This window comes from Parasteatoda tepidariorum, chromosome 6 (genome assembly GCF_982258835.1).
Source record: "Parasteatoda tepidariorum strain Cologne lab strain chromosome 6, Ptep-v5.0, whole genome shotgun sequence".
Taxonomy (NCBI): Eukaryota; Metazoa; Arthropoda; class Arachnida; order Araneae; family Theridiidae; genus Parasteatoda; species Parasteatoda tepidariorum.
This window is the reverse complement of record NC_141760.1, coordinates 14,725,450-14,740,905: the sequence shown is the minus strand read 5'-3', so window position 1 is coordinate 14,740,905 and position 15,456 is coordinate 14,725,450. Positions and strand designations below refer to the sequence as shown.

Sequence of the window (15,456 nt, the reverse complement as noted above, 5' to 3'; positions counted from 1 at the left end):
GTCTTTATGCAGACATCTCTGAAATTTTCAAAGATATCGGCAAGCAGCAACACATCCGACTTAACGTACAAGTCAGCATACTCTACGAGAGTGTTCAGCTCAAAAACATTCCACACTCTTTGAGCATGCTCGTAGTCAGGCGTAGTAATGCCGACCTCATTCAGGCGATTATAGAAAGGCATCTTGAGGAGGCAAGGAAGTCTCGTTGAACTTGTCCGGATGTCAGATGTAGTCATACGGGTACAGCCCCTTTCGCAGCAGTAGAGGCACTTGAGACGGTTGAAAATATCTCCGGATGAGTCTGAACTGGTCTTCCGATAAGTTCTGAGCGAGTTTGTCCACGCTGCTGGCCATGAATCGGAAGGAGTCCAGGAATCGGAGACTCAGCCTCTTTCCAACTTGCTTCGAAAAGGAGATGTACTTCTCTGTGTTCTCTGGTATGACAGTAATATTCCCATCATCTCCACCTAATTCCTTAATGAAGAGATGACTGTCGTACCCGGACAAGTTGTGGAAGATTACCGGGAAAAAGTTAGGTGTCCTTGCCTTCAAGTTGCACGTGTTGCAGGAAATACCACTGAGTTTCTTGGTTTGATAATCGTGGTCCCTCACCTAAAAAGAGAATAAACAACTTTAGAAAAATAAATAACTAGCAGTTTTATAAATAAGTAAAAGGTTTTTCCCATATGAGTTAAAATTACATGTTACTTTTTGTTAGTCTTTAAATTCCACGTTTAAGAGTAAAAACTTTTATTGTAAATGGGATATAAAATATTTAGAATGAGTAATCGAAACTTAGAAGCTCAATTCAGGAAAAATCACTGAAATGTTTAAAAAAAATGCTTATAAATTGTGAATTTTTATTTAATCAAATAAACAATTTACTAAGTTAATTTTTTCATTAGATAATTTTTAAGTTAACATAATATTTTAAAAACTAAATATAGCACTTTCATGTTACGATATTTTAAAACTCAGTAAAAATGTTTTCAAACAAAGTGCATAAAAAAAGAAATAACATTTTAAAATAATTGATTTACACAGTTAATATAACTCTTTGATATTAAGATAAAAATTTTTGTAAGAAATATACATTTAAAAACAAATGATGCTAAACATTTATTTTAATCAAATATTGGAAAAAATTGTTTTTCCTTAGGAAAATGATATTAAAAAATAATAAAATATACGATAATATTTAATGTAATATTTTAAGAATTAATGTGAATAAAAAAACACTTACCGTTTAATGTTTCGTGGAGAACTTATCTTTACACATATAGCAATTTGTAACAGTATCAAAAAACTCGCTGTTGCTCTTCTGTCAATGGGTCAATAGGCAGAGGATGATTGTAGATTCGGCGAATATCTTCAGCCTCCAATTGATGATTTCCTCAAGGACCCATCCGGATTCTTTCCCTTCAATATCATCAGCTTCTGCCAGGACTTTATTCACCTTTGCACCATATACTTCGGGGATATCGGTGAAAGATGTAATGACTGCATTTTTTGTTCAGAAATTTTTCACCTCTCTGATAATACCATTTTGAGTCACTTTTTGGTAACGACACAAAAATTTCGCTTTCAGTTCATAGTCAACGAGGTGAGAAGATACTGTAAGAACTAGTATAACGTTCTCACATTTGAGGGAACCAAAGACAACATGATTAAAATCAGAGGATAAAAATAAAAGATTTATTTTCCGGAAAAAGGTACAGTCGCAAAACTGAGTGATTAACTTAAAATAAATTAAAATACAAAAGTGTACAACACACTGAGTAGCTATTAGCTTGGCCATAACGATGAAAACACTGTGATATTCCCCCATGAATTCCCTTTTCTACAAACATAAGCATTTCATAATCAGTTAAAAGCTGAATTTCCACCCCCGTCATCTTTAACATGGCATCCCACGAAAGACCTGGGGAAGTAAAATACCATGCAGGGTCAAGGTGGTATGTTTCTTGACAAACTTTTCTAAAATTAGTGAAAATATCTGAAAGAAGTACGTCAGTTTTAATGTATAAATCAGAATACTCTCCAAGAGTTTTCAAGTTAATGTATCCCAAATATCTTCTTCGTTTAACCGGTTGTAAAAACATTGTTTTGGGGGGAGAGATGTTTCGTCCAATTTTTCAAAACTATTTACATAGTCATAGGGAAAAACACCTCTCCTAAGTAATAAAGGGACTTGGGTAGATTTGAAATTTCAATTAATATTTAAAAATTCGTCCTGGTGCAGGTTTTTAGCTAAATTTTCAAAACTACTCGGCATGAACCTGAGAGAGTCCAAAAACTTAATATTAAAACCGTCTTTTATTTTTTTGGAGAAGGAAATATATTTCTCGCTAGTTTGAGGAATCACATCAATGTCCCGCACATCATTCCCCAATTCTCTAATAAATATATGGCTATCAAAGCCTGACAAGTTGTGGAAAAATACGGGGAGAAAATTAGGAACTTTGGTCTTTAGATTACAGCTATTGCATGCAGCTCCATGATATTTAGAGCTAGAGTGTGAGAGTGATCTCTAACCTATAAAAAATAAGAAAAAAAAATAATTCAATTTAACTAAATAACCTTTCACATTTCGTCCTTTTTTGAGACACAAAATAAAAATATGGTACTTTGCTAATTTAATCTAATTCTACATATTTTAAGGTTTGGATTGAAAACATTTTTTTTTCTTCATAAAAACAACTCTAATAAAAAAATAAAAAATTTTTTTTTTTGAATAAGAGATATATTTTAAAATTATAAATAGAAACACTTGTTTCTTTTAATATATAATTAGGAAACTAGCAGTTTCTTTTAATATACCGAAAAAGAGTGGAGGCTTTTCATCAATCAAAATAAACATTGTTACTTTAAGCATGATAAAAGGAATAAATTCACATTTCATTGTGAGTTTTTGTTCTAAATAAAGTAAAATTTTACAAAATGCACATAAAAAAAAGTTCAAAAGAAATAAAATGACTTACCTTATAATTAGTGCTGGTAAATTCTTTTCCGCACATGTAACAAGTCGTTGCACTTGCAAAGGTAATCAGCTCATCATGAGTTAAAGGTGCCATCGGTTTTGGATTTTTGTACATCCTTTGAATCAATTCGGCTTCTCCGACGATAGCTTGGAAATTTTTTTTTATCAGCACCAGGTCCTCTATAGATGACTGGTTCTGTTTTTGAACCATCCCAACAACTGATGAAGTAGCAAAAACTGTACGCTTCATGTTTTTGGTATTGAAGTATGTATGAATCAATTGAATTAGGTTCGAAGGACGCAAGCAGTCGGGTTAGCGTTTCAAATTCCGCGAAAACGACGTAGGGAACCTACAAAGTACGTTGAACATTTTCAAACCAAGGATTCTGTGGCATTTCCACTCTCACAGCTTCGTGGTTACAGTCTCTTATGTTTGAGAAGGATTTCTTTGGTCGTGAAATGTTGTAAGCATCTTTTACAAATGAAAGTTTTTCCATTGTGCCTAGATATTTGAGAACAAATGAGTCGCGATAGATCTTTAATCAAACAGTAGTGAGAAGTCGATGTAGGAGTTATATATAACAAATCAACGTGAACTTGCCTTTCGTTTTCTGTAATGTGCAGAGGATAAATCACATTCTTATCATTGAAACCATATACATTTATCGAAATATTATTTTTCTTTTCAAATTTGGAAATATCTTGTAGTTTCATTGGAAACTCAAGGCAGGAAAAGTCAAAATCATCAACAAAAGTTGCAAGTTTTTCCACTGTATACGCATTATTGGTCTGTCGGTATAAGGCGGCAAGGACTGCATACATAAAACATTTATTATCGTTATTTTTAATATTAATTACGGCCTTTTTCCTTTGAATAAAATCTGGTAGTTCAATAAATGTTGATCCGTTTAACGAATTATATTTATTGACTTTTATCTAAGTACATGATTTTTGACCAGCCGCTATCTTTTTCTTCAAATTCAGAAGATTCAGCAAGTTAAAAATTTTGGAAACCGAAACCAAAACTAAAGCAGGAGTTAAACAACTCAACTCAGCAGCAGGAGTGAAACTGCCACCAGAACCGGACCGTCCATGGAAATCTGCAATAATTTCTTCAGGTCTAAATTTTTGACACGCATAAAAGCAGGCTAAAAGGTCATCTGATGTAGAATGGCCCAGAAAAGCTGATGTTAAGTATTACGTCTCTACAATGTTCTTATCTGGGTTCCAAAAGCGGATATGTAAATCCAACTGCTTCTGCTGCGTCGCTTTGTTCAAAGACTCATCAAAAAAGCAATGTATAAAACTTGGCATTATCAATGCACTTCAGAGGTAGCATGCTAAAATGAGGTGCAAGTCCAAAATGACAGAGATATACTCACTTAGATTCATTGCAGGCGAATTGACGTGTTATTGAACTGTCTGGAAACATTGCACTGAATAATTTTCCAGTGTCTTTGAAAGAATTGTTTGTTGGAGAAGTGGCTTTCTATAACTTTCAAAGCCCATAAAATCTCAGACGAACGAACTTCTATCCCCAAATCCCAAGAATCTTCTAAAGAGCTGGAGGCAATAGAATTTAAGGATTTAGTGGAGGGACCAACCTTCCTAAACTCATTCATTGAAATTTCTTTGGTCTTCATGGCATTGAGCAGGATTGGATTGGATTGAATGTAAAAGTTTTATGGCACAAGATCCAAAGGAGGATATGCTGCGCCAAACAGTTTGTTGGGTTAGATCTAATGGTGAAACACAATAGTTTCATTGTCATAAAATAAATGAAACTAATAAAGTAGTTTATCTCAAGACAAAAATTTTCAAAAGTTCATAAAAACCAATAAAAAGCGTAATTCTATAAAATACACAGAAAAGGTAAAACGGTTCATGGGTAGGAAATAAGAGTGAATAAAATCAGATAAAACAGTTTTATACAATAAAAAATACCAATAGCTCGCAGAAATGCGAGCTATTGGTAGGATGATTAATATCATCAAACGTTAGGATGATTAATATCATCTAACAAATCCTTCATACATAAAATCGTGCTATTAAAAAAGGTAAGACGATGCTGGTTAAAACAAGGACAAATGGTTAAAATGTGATGAACCGTAAGTAAAGTATTGCAAGAGTCGCATTTGGGAGGAGATTCTCCAAACAACAGATGAAGATGTGTGAGTCGAGTATGGCCGATTCTGAGACGATTAAACTTTACATCTGCATTACGTAAACGTAATACAGGTAAGGGGTCTATATATGGTTTGATGTTATGAAGTTTATTTTGAGTTTGAAGATCCCAATGCTGTTGCCAAAGGGACGGGATGAGCTGTCAAACATGTAGTTTAATGTCTGAGAATGGTACAGATATTGTAAGTTCAGTAGTTGCAGATCGTGCTGCAGAATCCGCTAACTCATTCCCTGGGATACCGACGTGACTCGGTATCCAGCAAAATGAAATATCAAATCCCTTCTTGTGAAGAGAGATTAATAAATGATTAATGAAGCATAAGTCTGGGTGAGTATCGCTGCGAAAATTTTCTAACTTGTTCAAAACGCTCTTATTATCGGAGTATATAAAATACTTTCGTTCGGAGCGTGAAGAAATCAGCCGCAATGCCAAAAGGATGGCAACAGCTTCCGCAGTGAAGACGGAACAAATATCATGGATCTTGTAGCTATAAGTATCATAAGCGATGATGACACCACAGCCTACGTATTCCACCGATTTTGATCCGTCAGTATATACAGGCACATACTCTAAATATTGGTGACGATGAGAATTGAATATTTGTTGATAAATGATGGATGCAACATTAGATTTACTGTACAATTTAGAAAGGGAATAAAACTGATGTGGTGCGATGATCCATGGTGGTATGAGAAGGTGATCTATTGATTGTGTTGGCACGTCGCACATGTCAAAAGTTCATACGAGAGCGCACACGAGCATGAAATGGACGGACATATGATGGTTTAGCGTCATACAATCGTCCTAAGCTTGATGGAAAGACATCGTGTTTTAGAGGGTGAGATTTGCAGGATTTCACTCGATAGTAATAGGTTACAGACAATTGCATGCGACGTAAATCGAGAGATGATTGGTGACAAATGACATATAAACTCTCTACTGGTGAGGTGCGGAATGCGCCACTACATATACGTAAAGCCGTATGATGCACTGTATCCAAACGTCTTAAGATGGAAGCAGTAACAGTGCCATAGACTGCACAAGCGTAATCTATACGTGATAGTATTAACGCATTGTACAGTCTGAGTAGGGCGATACGATCCGCACCCCAAAAGGTATTTGATAGTACGCGTAACACATTCAAGGTTTTCTCACACCGCTTTCTTAGATGTAAAATATGAGGCAAAAAAGTGAGTTTATGATCAAATATAACACCTAAGAACTTTGTTTCAGATACAACAGGTATGGTAATGTTACGAATCGATATAATGGGATCAAAATGCATTCTGCGTAATCTACAAAAATGTAGGCAAGAGCTTTTGACAGGTGACAGGCTATGACCATTATGCTCACACCATTCCACAATTTTATTCACAGTCAACTGCAGTTGACGCTCAATAACGCGCATGTCTGATCCAGAACATGATACGTTCAGATCGTCAACATACAGTGAACCAAATACGGAAGGTGGAAGCAAGTTCAAGATTTGTGAAACATGAATAATGAATAGTATGACACTTAAAACACTGCCTTGTGGAACTCCTTCTGCCTGAATGAATAGATCAGAAAATGTAGTGCCCTGTTTTATTCGAAAATACAGCTTCGACAGAAAGTTTTTCAGAAAGATGGATAGGTTTCCACGAAGTCCCATGCTGTAAAGTGTCTTCAAAATTCCGTAACGCCATGTCCGATCGTAAGCCTTCTCGATATCAAAGAAGATAGAGACAAAATGATTACGTCGGACAAAAGCATTGCGAATTCGAGACTGTAGAGCAACAATATTATCAATCGTGAATCTTTCCTTTCGAAAACCACTTTGGAAGTCTGGTATAAGATGATTTTTTTCGAGGTAGTATACCAAGCGAGAGTTGACCATCCGTTCAGATATTTTCCCAAGACAGCTGGTTAACGCTATGGGGCGATGGCTTTGAGCAGTTGCTGATGCTTCATTCCTAAAATGTGAAGCATTACAATCTAATTAAATACTAAAATTAAATGTTTTAAATTTCAACAAAAAAAAGTTACGCAGCGAGAGGGTTAAAACCTATGTTCACGGGTGAACCGACTTAAATATGATAATAGAATAAAAATAAGATAAAAGAATTTTTTTTTAAAAAAATTAACTACAAACAATTAGAAATTAAAAGCACAAGGCTAATAAAAAAAAACCAAAAGACCCAATAAAAACGGTACACCCTGGGGTCACTTAAGTTAATCCACAGAACGATTATTTCACAATCCAAAGAAAATGATGTTATCCTATTGCTATAATATACAATTACCTATTTTATTTTATTAGTGGCAAGTATTTAAATTTAAAAAAAAAAAACAGGACAAAATCTATACATATAATAAATATATTACATTAAAAAAAATACTATTTTTCATGATTAAAAGTTCAAAATATGAGTACCACTTATGGGTACAAGTTAAAATTTCTTAAGACAGTCATCGTAACCCATTAAAAAATATATTTTCATAATTAAAATATTAATCTTATAATCACAAATAATAAAATGTCTTCTACAATGTTAGAAGTGTAAACCGAAAAAAATATGCACGAAAATAAATATTTCATTTACCAGGGATGAGAATTGCAAAAAGTAAAAATACTGAAATTGGTGCGTGAACAAAAAATTATACAACATTTTATACAGGGAAAATATTAAAAGAAATAAAATCACGGCTAAATAAGTTTTACTTTAACCCCCCCCCCCCAATTAATTCTTTTTTTTATCACTGTAACACAACTCTGCACTATTCTTCCTACCAAAGGAATTGCTATCCAACCATTTCCCATGCCAAAAAAGCTGCCCTCCCCTAACAAAACTAAAGACTGATTTAAACTTATACAGTTCAACTTAAATTTCTCAATATCCAAAATGAATGAATGAAAAATAGGAAGAAAAATCTGAGTGTATTAAGATCACAAACAATCAAACTGTTAATTCATTCCTCAAGAACCAAGAAATTGGCCTTCTATTTTTTGACCATCTGAATTAAAATCATCTAAATTTCTTTTTTTCGAGATTTTTATTGATTGTCTATTTTCTAAGTATTATCTTTCAATACATATTTAATTTCATGTGCCGAAATTTTTTCCCGACCAAAAAAGAAAGTCGGATAAGTTTTGTCCATTAGATTGCGCCACAATCGAATTTTACAACTCTGACGATCCGAAAATAAAGAAATGCTAGCAGAAACAATATAGAAAGGCATTAAGAGGAAAATTCTCATCCCTGGTACAAATAGAACACTTTAAATATCTAATAAGAATGAAGCATCCTATATTTGTTGGCTCTTTTAAATTATCACAAATACGTTTATATTTGCTCGAAGAACTTAGTTGCTTAGTGAGCAATTTTTGCTTAGGTAAAAAACATAAAAAATATTCAGAGATATTTGCCCATTGCTCAACTAGCCTCTACTATTTACATGTCTCAATTAAAACTGAGCCGTCACTTCCGTTATTTCTTCCATGTGTTTAAAATCCTCCCTGCGTACAGCACTGTTCTTTAGAAAAAAATATATATCATTGGCGAACTCATCAAAGTTGACTTCTAAAGAATTCAGAAAAACTTTAAACGCATTATTAACGGCAATAACGTATTCGAACCAATTTGATCCGAAAATTTCCTCATGACACTTTTGTTGACATTAGGATTGTCCATAGAAAGACATATTACTTTATTCAATAGAATCTTATAAGTAGACAAAACATCCAAAAGTTCATTTAAAATAATATCGGCCGTAGCATGGCCTAAAAATACACTTTTTAAATATCGACATAATACCAAATTAAAGTCGGTAGACCAATATCTGGCATATACATCTAGTTGCCGCTTGTTCTGTACATTTGTACTCTCATCAAATGCTAATGTTATTTTTGTTGCACTCTCAATATCCTTCATTAAAAGATCTTCAAAATATTTAGATACACCATGGTTTAATACATAGGCAGTTTTTTTTCTCTTTAAGTTGCATTGCCGACGCTATGGGAGAATCTGGAAACATTACCTTGAATAAATCCACTGTATCCGTACAAGATTTAAAAGAAATATTTTTTTCAGCCACATGTAAACACCATAAAGTTTCAGCTTTCAAAATTTGATTTTGCTAGATAAGAACAGCTGTATCACTGCTTTTATTTTGCACCCAATTGAATATTGTTGATTGACCATTTCCTTTAAATCTTTCATCAAATTTCCGATGATGTTTTTTCCCTTTATGATGCGATCGTACTTGTGCGAATCCACTTCCAGATACTTCGAATGTTTCACAGCATAAACTACATTTCGCGGAATAGTCATTTCCAGTCACAGATTCCAACCATTCTTTAAGCAAAACACCATCTAGTTCTTTTTCAAACCAATCCGTCTGGAATTTTGTTCGTCCTTTTCCCATAGCATCAATTTATAAATAACAAATCAACCAAGATGGCGAAGGATTTCAGAACCACGCTGAACAAAAAGAGAGACAGGTGGAGAGGGAGGAGAGGAGAGGCCCGTGACGTCTTAGGAGTGAAAATAACCACGTGATAAAAAAAAACAATCACTCGCCTGAATGTCGTCACACCGCCGGACGTCGTCTTTCTTCCCCAAACGCCGTCCCGCGTCTCCTTCCATCCTCCTCTCCTTGCAGAGAAGCGATGACGTAAACAAATTCGATACAAAAAGAAAGAGGCGCGGCATTTTCATTTTATCTGTGATTTATTCCTATAACTCAAATTTTTTAGGAACACCAACAAAATTTTAGCAGATTTTTAGGAATTTTAGGGTTTGTACATAGTTTTAGGAATTTTAGGGGGAATGTGACCCCTGTACGATTGAAAAGTAATCCAAGTAATTGTAGTACTGGGAACCACTTTTTTTTGGGCACTGAATTCTGATGTGTTTCCCATCAATGCAATTGGGCATATTCCACAGAGAAGTGAATTTTTCTGCCTCACTTTTCCATTGATCTTCGGTTGGGCTTGGCATGCACTCCTCTTTCTTAATCCAGTAGCAAGATATCTACAAATCGAGAAATAGAATTTTTAAAAATATGCATTTATCTACATGTGCGCAAAATCATAATTAATGTTATCCTTACAACACTGTGGCGTTTGTGGCGTGATTTAACTTACAATTTTTTTTAACAATTGTAAAGAAACTAACATCAAAATATAAATATGAAAAATGTGCCAAATATTTTAAAGTGTTCTTTTTAAAACAATTCTAGATATAATATTTACAATTTTAAATATTATATCTAACATAATATTACCAATAATGGAAATTAGCTGGTGTGTATGCACTGGTACTAAAATTAATAAGAGTGTACCATACTGGTTCCTTCAATTTTTCCAAAGTTTAAAATCTTTCTAATAGAAAATCGAAATCTCTTGGTGACTCAATGACTGAATTTAAATTTTCCTTTTATGAGTCATAAATCATTTTCTCTTATTTAAATACTAGCCGCTTAAGGCGGCCAGCTGTCCACCACGCTAAAGGTTTTCACAAATAAAGTTTTTTAAAACATAGCAGGAAATCTAAATATTAGTGGACAATTAAAGTGTTCCTGTCCTGCAATTTTGTCTTCATATCCAGTTCTGCTGCAGATGTGTTATAGCTCTTGAGGATGTTTGAAGATGTAACTTTGCTATGTAACCTAAGATCTATGGTAACCTAACCTATAATATAACAGGAAAAATATACTTGAGGGTGTCCCTTGGCGAAACTGGCGACTTATGTTTGGCGCCATACTTGTTTGCCCGGAACGCCGTGGTAACCCACAAACAGGACATTTATATCTATTACTAATTAAACCGTCATTCAGACACCAGTCAATCACTGTTTTTTTTCATTGTTATTCAAATCGTACAGAAACTTTAGATTTATCTTATTGACAGTATTCATTTTTAGTACCAGAAGCAAAAATAACCTTACCAGCCGGTATCCAAAGTAGAACTAACGGATCTCTGAAATTACATTTAAAAATTCATTTAAAAACAATGCTAAATTCTAAACTAATCAGAATCACGATTGGTTTTCAACATCGCCCAGCTTGGCGGTCAATCGCGATCGCAACTTGGCGAGGGCACCCTCATGTATAGTCTACCCCAAAAGTTGCTTTCGAAATCATCATTGGTCAATAGCTGAAAACCTCTTCTAATCTTCTTTGACGTCTCTGATACTTCTTGGGCTCTAGAATTGCCTGTCGAAATTCGGTCATGTTCCATCCTTCTTTGACGTTCCACAGACGTTTCTTGGGCCCTTCTTCTTCTTCTTTGAGAATCTCTTAATATCTTTTCTTTGACAAAATACAAAGTTTTTTGGAAGGCGGTTTTGCCATGTCAGTAATCGGGTTTTTAAGAAGTCAACGAATACTTTAGAACAACAATTACTATGAAAGCAAGTCATGAAACTTCAATATTAAAATCTAAGTGCTTACCTGCAAACTGAAACTTTCTGAAAATAACTAATTACATTTAATAAAAACTGTTAAAATAAAGAATAGAAAAACCAAAGAGATCCAAGGTAAGTGTAACGCTACACGACTTAAGAAAAAAAAACTAAAATGCTAAATACATGAAAAGAACACGAAGACGAATTAATTTTTTATGGTATCAATTTCTATTTCTATATAATTTTTTATGGTATCAATTTCTATTTCTATATCGCTACAAAAATTATCGTCTTCGCTTAAGAAAAAAACAATAGAGCGTGGAAAGACGAAGAAAAACTGATTATATCAATTATGAACAGCGACAAATATATCAAAGCGAAGCGTTCTATTTACGTTTGCCACATTTTTAACACAAAAGTTAAACTTTTCTCCACTTTGATAAATGTAAACTAATGCGAACCTTACAACTAAATTATTAATTCCTTCGTATATTATTGGTTTAAGTTGTCGAAAATTAATATTTCAACTGTAAGGTTCGCATTAGCATACATTTATAAGAGTGGAGAAAAGTATATGCATTTTTTAATATTTTTTTGAATATGGCTCTTTGAAGACGAAAAAGCATAGATTTTCTTACAAAATGACTGATAACTAAAAAACTAATCCAAATTTTTGCAAAAGAAAAAAAATACTTCTTCATTATGTCAAAACCCAATTATGTGCCGAGTTTCGTGCCTGGGCGAGGCTTCTGGGGCGATATATTGTGTTTACCGACACACACACACAGCCGCGTTTATTATTATGTATAGATAATTTGTATAAGTTTCTTGATTAATGTGGAGTCCATCACTGAGTCTTACTTATAAATTAATATCGAACTTTTTACACGAAGAATAATAGTAGTTTAAAATCCAGATTATAAATAAAAAGTTTCCTTACCTTAGAGTAATCAATAATCGCTCTTCTGGACAAATACATCCTCTGCAGTTTGTGTCCTTTTGAATACACGGCTTCAACAAATTGTATAACAACTGAAATGTGGGTTGTGTCATTCTGTAATAGGATTGAAACATCACCGGGTCCTTCATCTCCTCAACAATTTTAAATTTTCCGTGAATTGGTTGATGCCGATTATAAGGATGTATCTTCGATTCACTTTTTTCTTAGGGCCTTATGCAACTGAAACGCGCCTCTTCGATTCGATTTCATCGAGCCCGTTCGTTCGCTATTCGAATGTGACCGGTTTCCGAATTCAACTGTAACATTTACGCGCCATCGAACTGGAAGGGTTACCTTTCGAAGCGGGTCATCATTTTGAGAGGTCACGTGATAGCTTAGAATTATCAGCCAATCAAAAAATTTATAGTCGTTCCAGAAATAAATTTAACTAATACTTTTTAACTGTGACTTTTTACGATTATATAAACATATATTTTCGATATATTGAATCAGTGATACTTCGTAAATTGTTTTTATAAACATGGATGCAATTTTAAAGGAAACAAATTTACTTATGGAATTATTAAGAAGCAGAAAGGATTTAATTAGCAATTATATTAGTCCTTCGTCAACTTTAAAGTCAAAAAATGACGTTAAAAAGGAATGGGATTCATTGGCCCAAGAAATTTCATCATATGGCTTCGGCAAGCCAAGGACCGGAGCCGAAATTTAAAAAAAATGGCAAGATCTGAAGTGTAGAGTGAGAAAAAAGGCTTTGGCCATAAATAAATATAAATCAGGGACAGGTGGCGGGCCACCAGCTCCACCTTTGAGTGAATTGGACAGAAGTGTTATCGATGTTTTGGGTCCTGCTGCCTTCAGTGGTGTGCCACTCTGTTCAAACCTTGATTCTATTTCACTTCAACAACAGGTTAGTAATGATTTGCTTTTATTAACTTTTACTGATAATTTTATAGTACTGAACCTTAGAATTAGTTAATTTATTTAGTTAGGAATGCAAGTAATGGTTCGAATTTTATTTTTAAAAAATATATTCATATAGTTATCAAGATAATGCTTTATAAACTTTTATCAGCAAATATTGTTCACGCTAGATTTAATTTCTTTTAACAAAAGTATCTGGATTTTGCTATATATATATATATATATATATATATATATATATATATATATATATATATATATATATATATATATATATATATATATATATATATATATAATTTGTTGTTTTAAAATGGTGATTGAATATTTCTAAAGATTAAACTATTATTGAGATATCTCACACATTATTAATTTTCTAGCTGTGTCACTGTTTTTGCTCTTGCAACAAAGCTTTACAGTTACTCAATTTTTTACACAGCTCTTGCTAGGTCCTTTCTTTGTTAGTTTAAGCAATTTGCTTGAAAATTTTAACAACAGAACTTATTATCAGCTAATAATATTTACTTTAAAATTATATAGCTGAAATACATATAGTATTTTTTTTATTTTATTATGGTTTTAATTATTTTAAATTTTCTTTGTGGTTATTAGGTTGTTCCCGAAGAATTATCAGCAGTGGAGCCTGAGTTTTCTGATATTGATTCTTCGGTTTTCATTAATGATGGTAAATCTAACCAGTATGCAGCAGTTGTGCCTCCATTGGCCTCTACTAGCCAGGAATACAACTTAACAGAAATGACACCACAAGCAGAAAAAACTCCAGTTTCTATTAAAAGTAAAAATTATCTCTTTGTGGATTGTTTCATTACACTGTGATTTGCATTTCGTTGTTAATTTTTAAGATCTAAACAGTCATAATATTTTCTGTTATAAAATGTTGATTTAAAAAATTGAATAATTTAGATAATGAAAAGATGATAACTTTTCTTTCTACATGCATATTTCATTTTTAGCTAAGCATAAATGTAATGTGTCAAAAACGTATTCAAAAATGTATTTAAAGAAATTAATAATTAACATACAGTCCAAAAAGTTATGTGACTTTATGAAAAGTTACGTCTGTCCCAAATCTACAGATTTGAACTCACAATTAATGAAAACACGTTTTATATTCTGATGTAGCATATAAATTTTTGTAAACCTCTGACTGATAATATTCAATTTATTATATTAGAAAAAAAAATAATTATTCAGAATGAAACTATTGTCATATAGTTTTATACCCTTATACAACTGAAACATTATTCTTTGAACTTTAATGATCATTATAGGGTGGTGACTGTTGTTCAAGTGTTATATCATCAAAAATAAATTTTTAAATGTGATAAGTTTTTGAAAAAGTAATTGTAATTCTGTTGCCCAGAAAAAAATAATTTATCAAATGCTGGCAGTTAATATATATTAGCTCCAATTAATTATTTAAGCATGTGCTTAATAAAAAACTTTCACTGCATTCAAATGAAAATTAGATTGAAGAAACATATATCATTTGTAAGTTTTACTTTAGTTTAATTTAAAAGTTTTGGCAGAAATTTCAAGCTATTTTCTTTTGCCATTTAATCTCTATTTTAAATTTGATTACAGGCTCTACTTCAAGAGTAAGAAAATTTCGGAGGAAGCAACGGTCTTTAAAAAAGGGATCAGATGTACAAGAACTTTTAGACCTTAAAAGGAGATCCTTGAAAGTTAAGGAGAGAATGGCTAGAATTTTGGAAGTAAAAACCAGATTGAAGTGCATGAAGATGGGTGTCAACTTTGATGAAATGATAAATGAAATTCCATGAAATAAAATTATTTTATTTGACCATTATTAATGTCCATGTTTATTTATCCATCTATTTTACATATCTATAAAATTTTATGCTTTAAAATTTATGAAATTCACTAATTGATGTTTGGTAATAAATATTACAGTGCTTATTTTTTCTGTAAGAACAATATACATTTTGCCTTTGTCTTATAATTTTAAGTCATAATTTTGTCTTATATTTTTGTTAGT

The 15,456-nt window shown here is 32.8% G+C and overlaps 1 long non-coding RNA gene across 2 annotated transcripts; it reads left to right on the top strand.

The window, feature by feature from the left end:
• The first annotated feature begins 12,123 nt into the window (after positions 1-12,123).
• On the top strand, positions 12,124-15,267 carry LOC147807594 (uncharacterized). 2 transcript variants are annotated; one of them, XR_015434531.1, is made up of 3 exons: positions 12,124-13,422; positions 14,049-14,232; positions 15,042-15,267. It is a non-coding gene; the product is annotated as an uncharacterized LOC147807594 (long non-coding RNA). The 2 variants fall into 2 exon arrangements; XR_015434532.1 differs by lacking the exon at positions 12,124-13,422 and having other exon boundaries at positions 13,892-14,232.
• Positions 15,268-15,456: the final 189 nt, after the last annotated feature.